Raw genomic sequence first — 9,897 nt, forward strand, 5'->3', positions numbered from 1 at the left:
GAGGGTTTTTAATCACAAATATCAGCTGATTTTCTTGACGTTTTTGTGGTTATTTAATTTAATATCGTTTTTATGATAATGTTGAGGAGTATTTAATAAGGAAATGCATAAGTAAACCGTATCAAAACAGGAAATGTGTCTCCCATACTCAGAAATATATTTTCCTTTTACATATTTATTTTACAACACTCCTGAATCAATTTTGAATGAATGTTTTTATCTTTCTCCATAGTTAGACATGTCAAGTATAGAAATTCTAATTATCAAAATGATTATATTCTCTCAAAAAGGTCTTAATATGAAAAAATAAGATTCACGTCACACAAAGAGTTTGGAAAACGGGGCAGTCAGTTTTTGTTGAAATTCCAAGAAAATCTCGATCAATATTGCGAACTCGTAATTATTTATTTCCCCTAATATGGCTTGAATCATTAAAAAATATTATTTCAATCACAAAATAACACAAAAAACTGAGAGAATAGTCAGTTTTGGTCCATATCAAATGAAGATTAAACATACAAACTCGCCAGTTTCGATTTGAATTCAAGGCTATTCCCGTTACGGCAGCGAGTAAGATTGAGAAAGCCTTCCCACAAATGCTCTATTTCAGTCGGCCTCACTTTTTTGTACCTACGGGTCCCTTCCAGTTCGTTCTTTAGTTCACTGTTTGTGACATTTATTGTTGCATATTTCACCCCTTAGAGCAGGGGGGTGAAACTGTGGGTTCTATGACCATGTTCCAACCAAAAATGGATGATTTCCGGTTGCTGGTTGGACAGCCGGAAATTAGGACCTACATCTTTGGTGTTTTGTTTGTTCCCCTACCGGATAGGCATCTGAAAATAAGAATGCAGCGCCAAGGTGAGCAGACGTAGAACTATAAATGTTGACATTGGAGTGTTTTGTTGTATTAGTTGTGTGTGTATTTGCTCTATTTAAATTTGATTTTTCAATAAATATAAAAACTTTTCAGACTTCTATAGTGAACAACTGTGTTACTGTGTATATAATATTTTCATTTTAGGTAAAGGCGGTAGGTATCATCATTTGTTTCAGTTCGGTCTAGTGATATTGAAAGTTATGCAAGGATGGAAGACTTCGAAAAATGACGAATAACAACCGTGTGCATATAATATGTGAACGGTTCAATCAACATTATTATACTACAGGATTCTAATAGTACCTTCTTTAGGTCCAAATGGCAAGACTGAGTTTAGTAGAATACTTGGAGTATCTTAAAGGTACAAACACTTCTAGAAGTGTTTATGAAGGTGAAGAAGTTTTAAATGCTGGTCACATAATAAAAATGTTACATGTTATTCGCATGACTAATAAACTTTAGTTGAAAGGTTTTTTTACTTATCCGAATTGATCATTTCACATTACCCTTCAATTATACAGTCCCAACAAAATATTACAAATGCTAATGTATTGAATACTTTTAGGAATATAACAGAAAGTTGCATATCCATTCTTATTTATTAATTAAGAGATAACTCAATTTACATAAAATGTTTCTAAAGATCAATTTATATAACTAGGTTACTCAAAACTACTCATATCGATACCTATTTATCGAATTAAATTATTGCTTGACTAATGAATCACCAAAAAATAATGAGAATTCAATTGAAAATATTTCACTTATGAAATGTATTTATTTTGAAAATATATTCGGTATAGTATACGACTTTTTTAAAATAATTAAAATGTGATAGAGATGTATCATCAGTGTGCCCTGAAAAAAAATATATAGAATTTCAGAGTAAATGTCCAAATATTTGGGAGGAATTTTTCCAATATTGTGTAAAGGTACCTTAGATTTGAAGACAATGTATCTTTGACACAATTCTTGTGAAATGCCAAATAAAACAGATAATGTCACATATGAAAGATCACATTTCAATTTTGTTAAAACTAAAACAATACACTGCTTGATTGTTAAACGATCTGATCTTTGATCACTGTAAATATTGTACTACTTCTACTATTGTATCTCATAGTTTCATATTATTGAGACCATTAAAACTGTTCAGAGCACTATCTGTTGTTATGAGGTCACACAAAGAAGATAATTTAGGAGTATTCACTTGCAATTCGAAATCCTTGAAAGACCTTGTGCAGCTTCGATTTCATCTTGGGAAGTAGATTGTAGAGCAGGTTCGATTTCTTCACAAGAGCATTTTTCAGCAATAAGTTCTTCTTTGTTGATATTTCTTTGATTCAATCTTTCAGATCTACTACTATAACATTCAGGTTCTTCCTTTGTGGTAGTGGATCCAACAGAAAGATTTCTGGAAGGCACAGCAGTCTTTTTCAAACATTCTTTCTGTGTAGAACTGGAATCTGTAAACGATTATTATTATGATTATTATCCCCATAAATATAATCTAAAATTTCATGTGCTATCAGTGCTTACCCCGATAAAAATAATCATCATCGATAAAATGCAGGGAACATACTTTCATATTTCTTGTCACTGGTTTATCGATTTTGAATTTCAGTTGCCAAGCTTTTTGTCGATCCATCAGCACTTTACTCCCCAGTTTCCCTTCCATCCAAACACGATATTTATAACCAGTTTGAGGGAAAGCATGGAACTTGATATTTGACCTTTTTTTTCCCAGGAAGAACACTGAGGAACTGAACAATAGCGATTCGAACGACTCAGAACTATTGGAATGATTCAAAAAATATATAAATATTTGTAGAATATCACACAAAATCAAAGCAAAATGCTAGAACATCAGAGGAATGAAAAGGACTGACTACCTCTGAGGCAAACCATGTCAACATTTCTAGTTACTCTGATTGTCACCAGGTGGCGTAGCGCTTATCTTGATTCGCCAATTGATAACGAACAAATGCAATTAAAGCATTATGGGTAAATGTTTACTATATAGAATTAATTTGAATAATGATTCAAACGTGATGAAATTTTGCAGACTTACTAATTTTAGGCCATAAATCACGAATCCGATGACGAAAATTCCTCAATCCTGCTAGTTGAAAAAAAAATTGTAATGATGGCCTAATGAAGGTAAGGTTATCCACATTAATAGCTAGTTTTCTTGTATTTTATTAACTTATTCTCGTTAGAAATGATGAATTTATCACATTTAAGCTTTTCCTGAAAAGAAAATGTCTTTTTTTCGTGAAAAACGACGATTTTATTCATTGTTTATATACGGTAGCAGCCATTCAAATGGTCTTTGGTTATCGCAGCACCAAACTCATTTGAATTGCTCAATATCTCGTATTGAGCAATTCAAATGGAGTTTGGTGCTGCGATAACCAAAGACCATTTGAATTCAAATTCAAAACAAGTATAGGAAAACCACTCATTTCAAACTTCCCGCGTTTGTCGAGTTTGTTCGAGAACCAGACGCCAGGGGGAGCTATGTTTCAAATAATTTGCTTTAGGGGGGGAAGTGTCCCATCTATGGTATCTGTTATCTGTGAAAAAGAGGTTGGAACTTAAAATATAGATTCCAACCAAATAAAATATATTAATCATATAAAGTTATCGCTACACATAAATGCGTTGGCCCCTGTTCCACAAATTCTCAACAGTTAAAATATTATTTCCCTTCTCTGTGAGGGGCTGCCCTTATTATTTTTCTTTTATTATTTCAGTAGTAAATCTAGTGCTCAATCAAATATTTTTTTCTGAAAATACAAAATGGGGCCTAAGACAATTTAACTCAAATTTTCAGTAAATCATTCTTCATGAAAAATAGTTTTCACTAGTTTATTATGTTTTGAAAAAGTTGAATAAATTCAATTAAAATCCACCAGCCTATCCTGCCATTCATTGTTGAATAAATCGTGAAATCAGATTCTTGAGAAATTTACAGAAAATATTGAGAAAAAAAAAAGATTTCCTGCGAATTCCGACTGCCCTTCACATCTTAAGAAATGGAAAATAATAATTTGAGTTTTGAATTGAAATTCATACAGCAAAAAAGATTTTATCCGTATTTATGTTTAATAATTATCAGAAATCTTTTTTTCCTAACTTCACAATGGCTAAATCATAAAACTGAGAAAAACATTGACCTTTTCTAATTACGAAAGAATTTTCTTAAATAAATTACACTCTAAACTATTTTTGAGCACCAATTGATTATTTCGAAATAAATCAAAATATGTTACGCCACTGCCATAGACGCCGGTCAGACAAGGAGCTACGAATGTTGGCATCAAAACAAATGCTTCAGTTACAAGGCGATTTCCATTCCTCTTATTAATGTTCTAAGGGTTGGAATTAACGCCCGAAAACATTTGATCATTTTCAGTAGATAAGGATGAAATATGTTTTTGTGTGAAATTGTGAAACATTAGTTCCAAACCCTGCCCCTCGGGTCGCCAGCATCAATATTTCAAACGACACTACGCAGTCGTCAGTCTTCTCTTTATTTGTCTATAGTTTACCTCTACCGCAAATTTTATGTGTCTATGCGTTACGTATTAAACATAATGGCCGCCACCGTATATAAACAATGAATAAAATCGTCGTTTTTTTTACGAAAAAAAGACATTTTATTTTCAGGAAAAGCTTGAAATGTGATTAATTCATCATTTCTAATGAGAATCAGTTGATGAAATACAAGAAAACTAGCTATTAATGTAGATAACCTTACTTTTATTAGACCAAATTACAATTTTTTTTTCAACTAGCAGGATTGAGAAATTTTCATCACCGGATTCGTGATTTAGAGCCCAAAATTAGTAAGTCTGCAAAATTTCATCACGTTTGAATCATTATTCAAATTAATTCTATATAGTAAACATTTACCAAACTCTCCGCGGGCATCTCTGACAGACGACAGTCAATGACGGTTGTCAAATCAGCCTGCTGGACAAACAAACGGATCTACAAATGCTTATTGTGTGTCTATGTCATATTTAAAAAAAATTTTTCTCGATAATGCCTTAATTTTGCGCGATTGTGAAATGTGGAAGTAGAAGCGGCCTCTGCCGCTTCTTATCTCTATAAGGTTTCATTCCACCGATTGCCTTCGACAATAGAAAAAATATTAATCCTCTTGCTCAAAAGGGACGTACATTGTGGATTAAGGCAATTAGAAGAGCAGATTTAACTACTGAGAAGTTGGAATGGGCAACTGTATGTTCAAAAAATGTTGTAGAAGGTATGTTCAAAGAATCAATAGGCATATAAAAAATAATCCAATTATCCAATCCTTCTAATCCATTTAATTATGAACATATTGTATGAATCCAAACTTTTATAGGCTTTGAAGTCTTCTCCTGTGTATGCACTCTTCTTATATACAAAATAGTTTATAATGTTGTACATTGAAACTTTAGGAAAGTCCTTCACAGCATCACTACAATCCCCACATTTCAATAAATAAGGAACACATCCAAAAAAATTCAAATTCAACATAGTTTATTGGCATTTTAAATATACATAACACAATTATACAAAGTACATTGTTTTTAAATTTGGAGTTATTTGATAGCTCCTATATCAATTGTTTATCTATCAGTACAGGAAAATCAGTCTAAAATACCTGTTTATAATTATGGATCACATTCATTACTTTCTTTTATCTTCTCTTAATATCTCTTCTAGACATCCATAGACAAGGTGTTGAAATAATCACTTTTATCAGCCATCTCACAAACTATCTCGGTGCAAGCAGAAAGAATAATGAATACAATATCAAATTACGTTCCCCTCTTTCAGGTTTACTAAGGATAAACCCATAATTTTCTCAGAATTGCAATTTTAATCCCATTAAATTACCATTGTTGTTTATTGAAATACGGTTTGTTTGTCCAGCAGGCTGATTGACAGTTGTCGTGTGACGTTACATGCCCGCGATAAGCAGTAAACTCTATCAGTTCACTGGTTCTAATAATTAGGTTAGGACCATAGACTTATTATCCTAAGTATGGTTAGGACGGTTAGGTATGTGCTCCACGATATCACGCGAAATAGTTTTTGTGTGCGCATCATAGAACGCTAAATATGTTCAAAACTCATTTCACCAATAGGCAATTTTTTAAAACTTATTTATCCCAATTATTATGTGGACAATGAATTCCCTTTTCAGATTGATTTAAATATAAATTTTATTTCATAATTGAACACTGTTCAAAGAATTCTCAACAAATGTTTACACTATTATTGAAAATGCATTCCTATATTTTTCTATGATCTAAATCTCATAAATCACAGAATATTATCTAATATATTCTTAAATTATAATGAATGATCTATGATCTATTCATTTCATCAAAATGGACCGAAATGTAAGTCATCTCGCATTTTTATCTGAAAAAAATATATTTATATAACAAACATTCGAAGAAAACTAGCAATTCATATATATTTTCATTGTTATATTTATTTATGACAAGTGAAAGTTTTCTTTTTTTACTTGAATTAGACGAATATCATTTAATTATACACTGATCAACAATTGCTAGGGATCACTTATGAACTTCTCTTCATTTGTATTTTTTTCAAGTTATCTCGTGAATATCTGTACATTATATGTTCTCTAAGAAAAAAGTAAGATGTTTTTAGTTGATTTCTTCACTTCATCGGCTCTTGTCCACAAAATCGATTATTATCTGTAGGCTGTTACAGGTGGAGTGAAAAGCAATGTGGTATTTGTTATTAAATCTGTTTTTTTCTCTCGTTCAAACACATAAGGTGACAATAATTGAAGAAATGAGAACAATATCAGCTTATCAGTCATGCCGAGAAGACGTTTGGCTCCTGTGCAACTGGACCAAATCATACGGTGGATACAGGAAGGTTTGTCCCAGCGAGAAGTGTCCCGGCGGTTGAATGTTTCGCAAAGTGTCGTGAGTCGGGCTTGGAATAGGTTCATCCAAAACGACTCAGTAGCTTATGTTCATGGGGGAGGTTTGCAGCGCAGTACAACAGCTGCCCAAGATCGTCTTTTGATCATAGACCTATAATAACATGGACTAACCCTCACGTGGCTTCTACTCACTGCGCTCTGCGGACTATCGAAGAGAGAGAGGTGTTGTGAAGGAAGGAAGTAGAAAGGCAGAAAACGTGAATTTACTAAGGGAATAGCGAGTTTTAAATTTTTTTTTGGAGAAAAATTGAGTTTTTCGCATTAGTTGATTATTGAAATAGCTAAATGGCTATGGGAATGAAGCGTTTTTAATTTTTTCACTGAGAAATATTGAGTTATTCGGATGGAATTAGAATTGAAAGAGCTTGATATGGCTATTGGAATAGCGCGTATTTAATTTTTTTTTTGAGAAATATTGAGTTTTTCGCATGAGTTGATTATTGAAATAGCTAAATGAAACACATTTAAGGATTGTATGGTACAGATTTTTATGTTATCTAAAATTTCTTTCAGAAAAAAGTGAATTTTATTGAGTGCTACCTGAAAGAAAATATTTTTTAGATAGTTCAGTATATCAATAATATTATAGACAATTAAATTTATATTCGATATAATATAGCTACAAGTGTAACTGAGCTTTAGAAAATTCAAAATTTTGATAAGTAAAAACACAACAGAAAATTTATGAAATTTTTGAAATTTTATATATTTTATCTTCTGAAAAAATAGCCCAAATATTTTTAGAAACAGAATGAGGAAATCAAATAGTGAGCGTTATTGGGAATGAAAGTGCCATATTTTTCCTATCAAAGGACAAATTCAGCCTTACGTTCCAAAAGTATACATCTTCCTCTACTCTAACGGTTTGAAAAAGAACTGCAAATTTTATACATGGGTTTATTATATTACCTTTTATCATCGAATATGCAAGCACATATGGAAAAAAAACATATAATAAATATCAATATAAAAAAAATTGTGATTAACATCCGACGAAGAGATTCGAATCAGGGCTTCGAAACTGGAATAACATGGACAAAAATTCATAACTCCGTATCTGTGAAGGGCAGGAATTTGCTGTATAGTATTCATTATTATTATAGTAACACATGTTCTCAATATCAAAATTGTATGGCTCCTTCCTTCAAAACTTTGGTTCCATATAGAGATTGACATAATAGTCCTCTGTTTTGAAGTGATTACTACATATTACGGTTGTGACAGAAGGTTTTTACTCCATATTTCCATCACCCATTCAATTTAATTTCTCGGAAACCTGTGAAAATATTCAATGAAATAAACGATAAATCCCTTCTTGTTTTCTTACCTATGAAATGTCACGTCCAACCCTTTTTTGGATATAACAACACAATTATAAGCTACACACGAAGCAGAGATACTTAAAATTGTTCATTAGTATTAAAATAAGCACCAGAACATCAACAAACGCTCAGTAAATTGTTTAAAAATTAGTAATCACCACAAGAAAACACATACAATCAGTTCAGAAAACCAATGTTATGCCTTTAAACTTTCATCAATACACCGATATCAATGGTCTCTCTCTCTAACGCTCAGTCCATGTTATTATAGGTCTATGCTTTTGATCCTCAATGCTAGGAGAAATCCCACTTACCCGGCGTCGCGGCTCAATAGATCACTGAGAGTTGCAACAGGAGTTCTAATTTCGAACCAGACTGTAAGACGACGACTACATGTTCGTGATTTGAGAGCACGTAGGAGTGTACAACATCCCCGTTTGAATAGGGAACACCGGGTTCATCGACGGCAATGGGCTGAGGAGCACCGCAATTGGACACTTGAAGATTGGAGCAGATGTTTATTTACGGATGAGTCTAGATTTCGTTTGGTCAACTCCGACGTATTCTTGCTTGGAGGGAAAGAGGTCGAAGGTATGCAGAACACTTTATGGTACCCACAACAGCTTTTGGCGGAGGTTCTATATGTGTATGGGGAGGCATTTGTTTGAACCAACGCACAGAGTTGGTTGTTCTGCAGAACACCACCATGACCAGCCAGAGATATCACGATATGATTATTGAACCCATATTTGTTCCGTTTGCGGCTGCCGTGGGCGAGAATTTCATTTTAATTGACGATAATGCCCGTCCACACCGTAGTCGTCTGGTTAATGAAGCGCTAGAAACTCATGCTATTGATAAGATGGACTGGCCAGCTCGCTCTCCAGACATGAATTGCATCGAACATGTCTGGTCTGAGATGTCTAGACAATCAATAACCTGGAGGACCTTTCTAACGCTTTACGGGATATTTGGACGAATTTGCCCCAAAATTTTATAAATCGTTTGATCGAAAGTATGCCTCGTAGGGTAGAATGCTTGAGACGAGCTCGTGGGGGACCAACTAGGTACTAGCTTAACCGAAACTTCAGCCTTCTTGTGGTTTCATCATAAAATTTTTATGTTATTCAAACACAGAATTTTGAGTGTTCCTAATAAAGTCTTTTTTTCTCTTCAACTTTTCATTTTTTCTATCTTTTCTCAAGTGAACCATATTATCAACTGAAAATACTCTGATATCTGACTAAATTTATAATCTTGGAGCGAATATTTCAGAAATAAATTTAGAACAAGTAAGTGATCCCTATCAATTGTTGAGCAGTGTATTTAAAAAAGTAGTTCATGTAAAGGTACTTCTGAATCACAATTAATTTTTTTTTTCTTTCTAGCAAAGAAAATTACAAAAACTTACGATGGAAACAATAAGGACCCTGAATAATATTGTAAGAATACAAGCATAATTTGAAAAAAGAAAATACATATCAGAGCTGTGCCAAAGCATTGTGCTTAGTGCTTTCGAAAGCACTTGAAGCCTTTTTGTGCTCCCGAGCACTTTTCAAAACCAGTGCTTAGTGCTTAGTAATCGAAGCATTTTCGCAAAAGGCTTAGTGCTTAGTAATCCCAAAAGTGCTCCCGAGCACTGCAGAGCTCGCGAGCACTTTGGCGGATTACTAAGCACTAAGCACTTCCGAATTTCTGTCATAACACGAATA

General features: G+C 33.2%; 2 long non-coding RNA genes across 2 annotated transcripts; both read left to right on the forward strand.

Annotated features, from left to right (window-relative positions):
• Positions 1-977: 977 nt before the first annotated feature.
• Positions 978-1,345, forward strand: LOC123679036. Its single transcript, XR_006747343.1, has 2 exons — positions 978-1,033; positions 1,193-1,345. It is a non-coding gene; the product is annotated as an uncharacterized LOC123679036 (long non-coding RNA).
• A 3,532-nt stretch (positions 1,346-4,877) lies between these two features.
• Positions 4,878-9,636, forward strand: LOC123679037. The gene is made up of 2 exons (XR_006747344.1): positions 4,878-5,153; positions 9,574-9,636. It is a non-coding gene; the product is annotated as an uncharacterized LOC123679037 (long non-coding RNA).
• The last annotated feature ends 261 nt before the right edge of the window (positions 9,637-9,897 follow it).

Source organism: Harmonia axyridis, chromosome 4, assembly GCF_914767665.1.
Source record: "Harmonia axyridis chromosome 4, icHarAxyr1.1, whole genome shotgun sequence".
Classification (NCBI taxonomy): domain Eukaryota; kingdom Metazoa; phylum Arthropoda; class Insecta; order Coleoptera; family Coccinellidae; genus Harmonia; species Harmonia axyridis.